The sequence below is a fragment of the Scyliorhinus torazame genome, chromosome 12 (assembly GCF_047496885.1).
Source record: "Scyliorhinus torazame isolate Kashiwa2021f chromosome 12, sScyTor2.1, whole genome shotgun sequence".
Classification (NCBI taxonomy): Eukaryota; Metazoa; Chordata; class Chondrichthyes; order Carcharhiniformes; family Scyliorhinidae; genus Scyliorhinus; species Scyliorhinus torazame.
Genome location: NC_092718.1, coordinates 40148530 through 40159485, shown reverse-complemented (window position 1 = coordinate 40159485; position 10956 = coordinate 40148530). Strand labels below are relative to the sequence as shown.

At 46.7% G+C, this 10956-nt stretch overlaps 1 protein-coding gene across 2 annotated transcripts in view; it reads left to right on the top strand.

The window, feature by feature from the left end:
- Window positions 1-441: 441 nt before the first annotated feature.
- cgnl1 (cingulin-like 1) overlaps window positions 442-10956 on the top strand; it is a 191908-nt gene continuing 181393 nt past the window's right edge. The window contains exon 1 of one of the 2 annotated variants that reach the window (XM_072470717.1): window positions 442-598. The gene's annotated coding sequence lies outside the window, so the exon portion shown is untranslated. Of the gene's footprint in view, window positions 599-636; window positions 878-10956 lie in introns of those variants that run through there. The other variant, XM_072470718.1, reaches the window with a different exon arrangement.

Here is a 10956-nt window from a genome sequence, read left to right as displayed (position 1 = left end):
CCCACCTCGATGAAGCTGCTCTCGCTGGTTGGGAGAATGGCGGAACGGCGTCGCGCCGGCGTCACGCGGAAAACTGGCGTGAACAGCGATTCTCCCAGACGGCGCGCGGGAGAATCGCCTCCGTTATTTTGTTTTATTTTATTTTTACTTATTTTCTTTTATTTTTTATTTTAATCTATTTTGTGTCATTTGATTTTTTTTATTTTTATCCATTTTGTTTATTTTTAATTTTTATTTGTTTTGTTTGAGTTTATTTTTGGTTTATATTTAATTTTTGGGGGGTGAGGTTTGCTGATCCACCTCCACCTGGGGATGATGCGCGCTGCCCCGCGCGCGCCGGCCTCGCCTGTCAATCAGCAGACGCGCGCTTGCCCTCGTGCGCGGTGCGCGCGCTCTCTCAGTCACACTCGCTCGCCCGCCCTGGCGAGGGCGCGCTCTCTCAGTCACACTCGCCCGCCCGCCCTGGCGAGCCTGTCCCCCCCTCTGCCTCTGTCCACTGGCGCCGCGGCTGCGGAGAGGATATGGGAAGCGCTGAGCGGCGATTCTGACATTCGGCAGCGCTGAGAAAGCAACTGGGGCAACTTGGCTTAGGCAGGAGGTGAGTGGAAAAGCCCCCCCCCCCCCCCCATCCCGGCCGAAAGAACTTTGCTTTGAATCTCTTGTCATAGCTGACAGGAGAGACTTGTCTGCTTCACCGCCCCGCGGAGGGCAGAGGAAGGCTTGAAGTTGTTTATTTTCTCCCATTTCACTGCAACTTGTTGCGATTCGCACCCAGTCCGGAGGTGCAGGCTCTGGGTCATGGCATCGATGGGCAGCCACGTTTAAAAAGGGTGGCCGGGCGATCGCTGGCAGCGTTGGATCGGACTCAAACTTTTTGGTAAGTGGAGGTGCACCTTGCGCTGAGGTGAAAAGACTCGCAATTAGGAATATTACCAAGGTCACTGCTTAACCGGGCTTTATCGAAGGTGGCGGTGCCAGGTTATAAACGTGCTGGAATATTCTTCGGGTTTAATATGTTCAGTTTGAAATAAAACACTTTGGTCGTTGTTGCCCAAGATTTTCTCCGCCTTCGTGGTGTCCTTTCCCCTATCTTTCAAGGTCTGTTTTTGACTTTTATGCAATTTTTTGGGAGGAATTCAAATTATTTTAGGTTTTGGAAACCAGTCATTTTTTTTGTGGAGAAACCTTTGGCTGATTTTCACCAACTTCACAGTCTGATTTGTCTGGTCTCCTTGTGAAACATCTTTATTGAGTATGCACCAATCCCAATGTAAATCTGAAATGCATAATTTGACACCGTATTATTAAAATGTGAGATTGTAATCTGAAATGTTAATGCAGGGAAGAAACATGTTCAAAGCATAAATAATCCTATTTTTAGATGCGCTTGATGTTAAGTACAATGGGATGAATTAAAAATGATGCATCTGCGGGAAAAGTTCACTTCAAAAAATGTCCGAGTTTATATATAGTTTGCAGATACAGTTGCTATAAATGAACTTTGCACTATCTGAATATGTTTCTGGGAAATCTGTCAAATAATAAGGAATGATCAAAATTAGAATGGCACCCTCATTATTAATAGGTTTAGGTTGAACTAACATCCTGGATTTAAGTGAAACGGGTTCAATTCTGTATCCAGTGAAGGTGAAAAGGTGAGTAGCTGAGGCTATATGTTCCAGTAAGATCTTCTAATTGATCCTTGATCTGTGCCCTTTGTGGAGACAGTGGTGTAGTAGTAATATCACTCAGTCAATGGCTCAGTTTAATGCTCTGGGGACTGGTGGAATATAAATTCAATTAAGAAATCTGGAATATGAGTTGATAGTTGCAAAAGCTTTTTTAAAATTCGTTGATGGAACATGGACATCACAGGCCTTGAGGGGGCAGTTAGGAGTCAACCTTGGTACCAGTAAGGATGGCAGATTTCCTTCCCTAAGGGACATTTGATGAACCAGATGGGTTTTTAATGACAATTGATAATGATTTCATGGTCATCATTAGACTTAAATTTCAGATTTTAAAAAAATTCAAATTTTACCATCTGCAGTGGCAGGATTTGAAACTGGGTCCCTCGAGCATTACTCTAGGTCTCTGGTTTACTACAGTAAGAAGTCTTACATCACCAGGTTAAAGTCCAACAGGTTTGTTTCAAATCACTCGCTTTCGGAGCACTGCTCCTTCCTCAGGTGAATGGTGCAGTGCTCCGAAAGCTAGTGATTTGAAACAAACCTGTTGGACTTTAACCTGGTGTTGTAAGACTTCTTACTGTACTCACCCCAATCCAACGCCGGCATCTCCACATCTGGTTTACTAATCCAGTAACAATTCCACAATGCTGCTGCCTCCCCTTAATGATCCCTTAATGATAAAGGACTAGTTTAGCTCAGTGGGCTAGACAGCTGGTTTGTGATGCAGAACAGGGCCAGCAGCGTGGGTTCAATTGCCGTACCAGCTGAGAATTCTGAATTCTCCCTCTGCGTACCTGAACAGGCGCCAGAATGTTGCGACCAGGGGCTTTTCACAGCAACTTCATTGCAGTGCTAATGTAAGCTTACTTGTGACAATAAAGATTATTAACATTTTATTTACATGATCCCTGTTAGGGAAGGAAATCTGCCAATGTTACCACGCACATGTATGTTTGAATCTTAAGTGCCCCTTGAAATGAGTCGAGCATGCCATCCAGGGCAACCAATGTCTAGTCTTGCAAGCATTGCCCACACCCATGAATGAATTAGGGGGGAGGGGGGGGAAATCCCAGCTGTGCCAGGGTAGCTTTCCTGGTATGTTAAATGGCTGTGTCACCGCACAGGAAACATGGATGTGTGTCCGACAATGCCAGGACTGAGCTTTCGGCCCACACACAACCTAGCATGACCAGGATTTCATGAACATGGCACTAGAATACTACACGACACATAGGACTAGCTTAGCAGCTTGTTTAGGAATGAACAATGGTGAAAATTGGGGAGTAAAGCAGGAAAAAAAAACAGCGTCTCGGCCTTGGATTTGTGTAGAGGAGTGTGTTCCTAAAGGGAGTTGCAAGGCTGTAATACAATGTACGAACACAGAAGATAGCCTACTCGAGCAAATCAATGACTGATTGAAGAATGTCATCGAGACTCCCATTTACGGTGTTGGGTGATTTTCCTTTTGTGCAATTTCTAGCATATCCTGCAGCTGGCTTGTTCCCAGGCCAATCGCACTGTTGAATTACAACTCCAGCCTTCCATTGTGGAGGTTGTTCTAATAAGCTTGGTGTTTAAAGAATACTGTTGAATCAATGTAAAAGGATCTTTTATTTGAGTCTTCCGTTTTCTGTGCCTGGCCTGTGTGGATTAGCAGTGGCCCTGTTGGTCGCACATCGCCTCTGAGTCAAAGGATTGTGGGTTTCATGCCCAGTAAAGAGACTTCATAACCAAAATCTGGACCGGCACTCCAGTGCGCAACTGAGAAAATGCTACAATATTGAGGGTAATGTTTTGGCATGGTACGTTAAACCAAGGCTCTATCAGCCCTTGGTGATCGTAAATGATCCTATGACACTATTTTAAAAAAGAACAGTGGAGTTATCTCCAGTGTCCTGACCATTATCCCTCAGTATCACAATTTCAGATCACCTGGTCATTAACTCTTTGCTGTTGGTGGGAGCTTGCTGTGTGCAAATTGATTGTCACATTTCCTACATACAGCTCAGTTAAAACTCTTGATTTCTGCCTGTATCCTGAGCTGGAGTGAGTCTTGTTCAGTCACCTGTCCTGCTTGCTGACCTAGATTGACTTTCAGTCTTCTGGTGGCACCAAGTTAAAATTCTTATCCAGCAAGTTTCAATTCTCTAATAACCTTGCCCATCCCTATCTCTCAAATCCCCCAGCCCTGCAATTTTGCCATGATCAGAGCTTTTCATTGAAACAAACCCCTTATCTTGCTACCCTGTCTTCCGCTCCCTTGGGCCTAGGAGCTGTAGCTGCCACACTAACCCCACTACCTCTCAGGAGCGCCCCCACCCCACCACCACCTGCTCTTTTTGGTCAATCGTCTGAAAATCTCTGATCAATGTCCCATTTTGTCTGATAATACTTCTGTGAAGTAGGGTCCCAGGTTTGATTCCTGGCTTGGACCACTGTCTGTGCAGAGTCTGCATGTTCTCCCTGTGTCTGCGTGGGTTTCCTCCGGGTGCACCGGTTTCCTCCCACAAGTCCTGAAAGACGTGCTGTTAGGTAATTTGGACATTCTGAATTTTCCCTCTGTGTACCCGAACAGGTGTCGGAATGTGGCGACTAGGGAATTTTCACAGTAACTTCATTGCAGTGCTAATGAAAGCATATTTGTGACAATAAAGATTATTATATTGTATTATATTATATACGGAATCATAGATTGGCTATAGTCCAAAGAGAAGCCATTTGGCCCACAGCGTCTGTGCTGACTCTCTGCAAGAGCAATTCATCTTGTGGCATTCCCCCACTTTTTCCCTGTAGCTCTGAAAACATTTCCTCTTCAGATAATTATCCAATTGTCTTTTGAAGGTGATGATTGAATCTGCCTTCCCCACAATCTCAGGCAGCCCATTCAGATCCTAACCACGCGCTGTGTGAAAAGGTATTTCCTCGCGTTGCCATTGCTGCTTTTGCTTTGCTGGGCGGCACGGTGGCACAGTGGTTAGCACTGCTGCCTCACAGTTCAATCCTGGCCTTGGGTCCCTGTCTGTGGAGTTTACACATTCTCTCCGTGTCTGCGTGAGTTTCCTCCGGGTTCTCCGGTTTCCTCCCATTGTCCAAAGACGTGCAGGTTAGGTAGATTGGCCGCGCTAAATTAGGGATGTGCAAGTTCGGTTATGGGCATGGGTAGAGTGCTCATTCGAAGGGTCAGTGCAGACTCGATGGGACAAATGGCCTCCTTTGGCATTCTAGAGATTCTATGATTGTACGATAAGCGACTTTACTCTGTGCTTCTAGTTCTTTTGCTATGGGCCGAATGATTAGAGCAGACATTCCCTCAGGTCCCTCTGCCCCGCACCCTATTTCGAATTGTGTCCTTTATTTTATATTGCCTCTCAATAATGAATCCCCTCGTTTCCTGGGTTACAAAGCAACTGTACTTGGAAAATACTTCATGGCTCTAAAGTGCTTTGGGAAGTCCCGAGGTTGTGGAAGATGCTATATCAATTAAAATCTTCTTTTAATAGCAGCATATAAATACTCTTGTGCATTTGCGCCCCACTCTAGAAATCTAATCAGATCATTTAGATTGACACTTCAGGGCAATACCGAGGCACTGCTGGGGATGCTGTCATTTTTCAAAAATAAATATTTTTATTCTCCTTTTTCATATTTCATCCAAATTTACACCCACCAACAAACAATCGACGGCAACAAATACAGTGTCAATCCCCTGGCCAGCAATTCCTCCCTCCCACCAACCCCCAAACAACCCTCAACATTTTAAATACAAACATTAAAGAAAAGGATTCAGGAATTCACCATCCACCCATACAGAGTCACCAACAACACACACAGTCCCACCTCTGCTCTCAAACTCTTCAAGTGCGCGACCACCTGGGACCATTTAGCTGCAGACATTCCATGTCACGATTCTCACCGGAGGCTTCCGTCACCCCTCCCCCCTCGAGACCGCCATCATCACCGTTATGCTCTGCCCCACCATTCCCACGCTGAAATGGACCCACCCAAGATGCCACCCCCCCCCCCCGCCCTGTGCATGACCAAAGGCATTCTTCATAACTGCCACGTTGCTGCACCCCCCCCCCCCCCCCCCCCCCAACACTGGCTAGCCACCACAGCCTCCCCCACTTCACTTCTGCTCACTAACAATGCCCTGATAGATTTGGTTTCCTTCCCGCTCGCAATCCTGCGTGCCCTGGTCCACCTCAGAATCTTTTCTTTGTCCTTGAACTTGTGCATATGCACAATTGCCACCCGTGGCTGCTGCCCCGCTCTTGGCCTCTGCCTCAGGGACCTATGGGCCCGATCCACCTCCGGGATCTTGTCCAGCACGGTCTCTTCCATCCAACCTGGCCACCACCTCGCATCATAGCCCGTTGCACTCGTTCCCTCCCCTCCCTCCGGAAGGTCCACAATCCACAGATTTTGCCGCCTGGACCTAATTTCCTGGTCCTCCACCTTCGACCGCAGCGTCTTACACATGATCCCCCAGGATCGCCAACACTGCCTCCAGTGACACAGTCCGGTCACTTGATCAGACACCACCTTATCCACCTCCTGGATCATCGTCCCCTGAACCTCAAGGCTCTTCTCGTCCTTAATGAAACTCATCACCTCCATTGGCAACTTTCCAGTCGATGACGACCCTTCCCCCTCCGCTATTTTTATAATTGATGCTGTGCCGCGAGCCTCCTCCAACTCTTCAGCCAGGGCTCTCTCTGTCTTCTGTCGAGTTTGGTAACGCGGAGACATGCCCATCTTGGGGAGAACTTATCCCCCTCCACTCTCCGCACAACCTTTCCCATCGAGTTCCCCAAAGTTTGCGTTAAAGGGGCCAAAATCAACGCCTTGAAGCAGGAGCTGCCCTGTGTGCGACCACTCTCTCCAAGGCTGCCACCGGATGCATTCTTTTAGATGAACCAAGCAAACTGTGCTTAGTTCATAATAATAATCTTTATTGTTGTCACAAGTAGACTTACATTAACACTGCAATGAATTTACTGTGAAAATCTCCTAGTCGCCACACTCCGGCGTCTGTTCGGGTACATAGAGGGAGAATTCAGAATGTCCAATTCACCGAACAAGCACGTCTTTCAGGACTTGTGGGAAGAAACCGGAGCACCCGGAGGAAACCCATGCAAACATGGGGAAAATGTGCGGACTCTGCACAGACAATGACCCAAGCCGGGAATTAGACCTGGGACCCTGGACTGTGAAGCAACAGTGCTAACCACTGTGCTACGTGCCGCCCTGGATATCCTAGACATCAGATAGGTGTGAAAAATTGCATGGCAGTATTCAAAGAAGGGCAGGAGAGTTATCCTTACCTGACAGCTTAGTTTGCCCACAGGCAGTCTTTAGACATCGGACACAAATGGTTCCGGAAAACAGTGACGTAAATCAAAATGCTGTCAAGTCAGAACTGGTTTTCCTACAGCTACAATGTTATAAATGGAGGATTGGTTCCTGAACCAAGGGTACAAAGAACAACAAAGAACAAAGAAATGTACAGCACAGGAACAGGCCCTTCGGCCCTCCAAGCCCGTGCCGACCATACTGCCCGACTAAACTACAATCTTCTACACTTCCTGGGTCCGTATCCTTCTATTCCCATCCTATTCATATATTTGTCAAGATGCCCCTTAAATGTCCCTATCGTCCCTGCCTCCACTACCTCCTCCGGTAGTGAGTTCCAGGCACCCACTACCCTCTGCGTAAAAAACTTGCCTCGTACATCTACTCTAAACTTTGCCCCTCTCACCTTAAACCTATGCCCCCTAGTAATTGACCCCTCTACCCTGGGGAAAAGCCTCTGACTATCCACTCTGTCTATGCCCCTCATAATTTTGTATACCTCTATCAGGTCGCCCCTCAACCTCCTTCGTTCCAGTGAGAACAAACCGAGTTTATTCAATCGCTCCTCATAGCTTATGCCCTCCATACCAGGCAACATTCTGGTAAATCTCTTCTGCACCCTCTCTAAAGCCTCCACATCCTTCTGGTAGTGTGGCGACCAGAATTGAACACTATACTCCAAGTGTGGCCTAACTAAGGTTCTATACAGCTGCAACATGACTTGCCAATTCTTATACTCAATGCCCCGGCCAATGAAGGCAAGCATGCCGTATGCCTTCTTGACTACCTTCTCCACCTGTGTAGCCCCTTTCAGTGATCTGTGGACCTGTACTCCTAGATCTCTTTGACTTTCAATACTCTTGAGGGTTCTACCATTCACTGTATATTCCCTACCTGCATTAGCCCTTCCAAAATGCATTACCTCACATTTGTCCAGGTTAAACTCCATCTGCCATCTCTCCGCCCAAGTCTCCAGACAATCTAAATCCTGCTGTATCCTCAGACAGTCCTCATCGCTATCCGCAATTCCACCAACCTTTGTGTCGTCTGCAAACTTACTAATCAGACCAGTTACATTTTCCTCCAAATCATTTATATATACTACAAAGAGCAAAGGTCCCAGCACTGATCCCTGTGGAACACCACTGGTCACAGCCCTCCAATTAGAAAAGCATCCCTCCATTGCTACCCTCTGCCTTCTATGGCCTAGCCAGTTCTGTATCCACCTTGCCAGTTCACCCCTGATCCCGTGTGACTTCACCTTTTGTACTAGTCTACCATGAGGGACCTTGTCAAAGGCCTTACTGAAGTCCATATAGACAACATCTACTGCCCTACCTGCATCAATCATCTTAGTGACCTCCTCGAAAAACTCTATCAAGTTAGTGAGACACGACCTCCCCTTCACAAAACCGTGCTGCCTCTCACTAATACGTCCATTTGCTTCCAAATGGGAGTAGATCCTGTCTCGAAGAATTCTCTCCAGTAATTTCCCTACCACTGAAGTAAGGCTCACCGGCCTGTAGTTCCCGGGATTATCCCTGCCACCCTTCTTAAACAGAGGAACAACATTGGCTATTCTCCAGTCCTCCGGGACATCCCCTGAAGACAGCGAGGATCCAAAGATTTCTGTCAAGGCCTCAGCAATTTCCTCTCCAGCCTCCTTCAGTATTCTGGGGTAGATCCCATCCGGCCCTGGGGACTTATCTACCTTAATATTTTTTAAGACACCCAACACCTCGTCTTTTTGGATCACAATGTGACCCAGGCTATCTACACCCCCTTCTCCAGACTCAACATCTACCAATTCCTTCTCTTTGGTGAATACTGATGCAAAGTATTCATTTAGTACCTCGCCCATTTCCTCTGGCTCCACACATAGATTCCCTTGCCTATCCTTCAGTGGGCCAACCCTTTCCCTGGCTACCCTCTTGCTTTTTATGTAAGTGTAAAAAGCCTTGGGATTTTCCTTAACCCTATTTGCCAATGACTTTTCATGACCCCTTCTAGCCCTCCTGACTCCCTGCTTAAGTTCCTTCCTACTTTCCTTATATGCCACACAGGCTTCGTCTGTTCCCAGCCTTTTAGCCCTGACAAATGCCTCCTTTTTCTTTTTGACGAGGCCTACAATATCATTCGTCATCCAAGGTTCCCGAAAATTGCCGTATTTGTCTTTCTTCCTCACAGGAACATGCCTGTCCTGTATTCCTATCAACTGACACTTGAAAGCCTCCCACATGTCAGATGTTGATTTGCCCTCAAACATCCGCCCCCAATCTATGCTCTTCAGTTCCCGCCTAATATTGTTATAATTAGCCTTCCCCCAATTTAGCACATTCATCCTCGGACCACTCTTATCCTTGTCCACCAGTACTTTAAAACTTACTGAATTGTGGTCACTGTTACCGAAATGCTCCCCTACTGAAACATCTACCACCTGGCCGGGCTCATTCCCCAATACCAGGTCCAGTACCGCCTCTTCCCTAGTTGGACTGTTTACATATTGTTTTAAGAAGCCCTCCTGGATGCTCCTTACAAACTCTGCCCCATATTCTTACTGAAAGGTTAGTGAGCTCTTGCCTTTACAGTGGTTATATCCCATTGTATAATAGTGCCTACACTTTAAAAGACTTCTACACTGTTTCTGAGATTACCTTTTTTCTTTATTCACTCATGGGATATACACCACTGGGACAGCATTTATTGCCCAACACTATTTTAAAATGTATTTTATTACAAACATGTATCAAAACAGGTTACAGCAAATAAACATCCCAGGAAACATAATTCCCAGCAATCAACTATACAGTCTGTACAGATTTTTTTCACTACCCCCCCACGCGTGCGACGGACTGCTCCTCAAACACGGTCACACACATCCCCCACCTTTTCTCAATACCCCTGCAGATCCCCTTAACTCATACTTTACCTTCTCCAACCGCAGGAAGTCGCACAGGTCACCCAACCAAGCCGCTACCCCCGGTGGTGATGCCTGTAGCCACCTAGGTTGGCCACTTCCCGACTTAAAATGGAGAACCGCAAAGACTGAAGGGAAATTCAGCCAACACAGGCAAAGACTAGCAAGTACAGAAATCATGTGTATTGAAACCTGTAAAAAAATCAGACAGCACTGAAACCAGCAGCCATCTGCATAGTAATGAGCAATTCCAAGGCACAATTGCAACACCTAGGGTGAATAAAGCCAAGCCAGACTCCTCGGCACCAGCAGGAGCCAAGACAAAGGAAGGCCAACGGACATTTAGGGACCGCCCAGCGATCAGGGAACAACTCCAGTATTGGAGAAATCGATCCAAATGATCGGAACGCAGTCCAATCATTTGGAACCAGGTACGGGGTCCGCCCCGAAGGGCGAGAGGCCCCTGGGGACTATAAAGTAAAGCCCCCAAGTTCAAATCGTCCTTCTTTGACAGGGTCACTCAGCAACTTGAATCAACCCGTGAGAGTGACCTGTCCAAGCTGCCGCATCACCTAAATAAGTCTCCAGTCAACGTTCTCTACGAGAAAGGCGCTCCTAGCTACAAGTCCATACCAGCTTTTGAATCCTGCAGACTCAGGACCTGAACGAAAGGCCATTTGTTCCCCTGACCTGGTGGGCCAATTCCGAAGCTAAGTATAGGCCTTTTAGTGATAGAAATAGTCTAGAAAGTAGAGTTACTGCATAAGTAGTGACTTACTGTATATAATAAATGTGTTTTGATTTGAATCTTACTAATTGGTGTGTTGAGTTACTGATCAGTACTTGAACTTGAACCTCATGGCGGTATCATAAAGATACCTGGCGACTCTAGAGCAAAGGTTAAACAAACAGAGCAAATTACGAATTAAGAGCCAACCAAAGGTTAGCAACATGCCGACCGCCACTCCAGTAAAATTTGCCTCGACATCGGCCTTC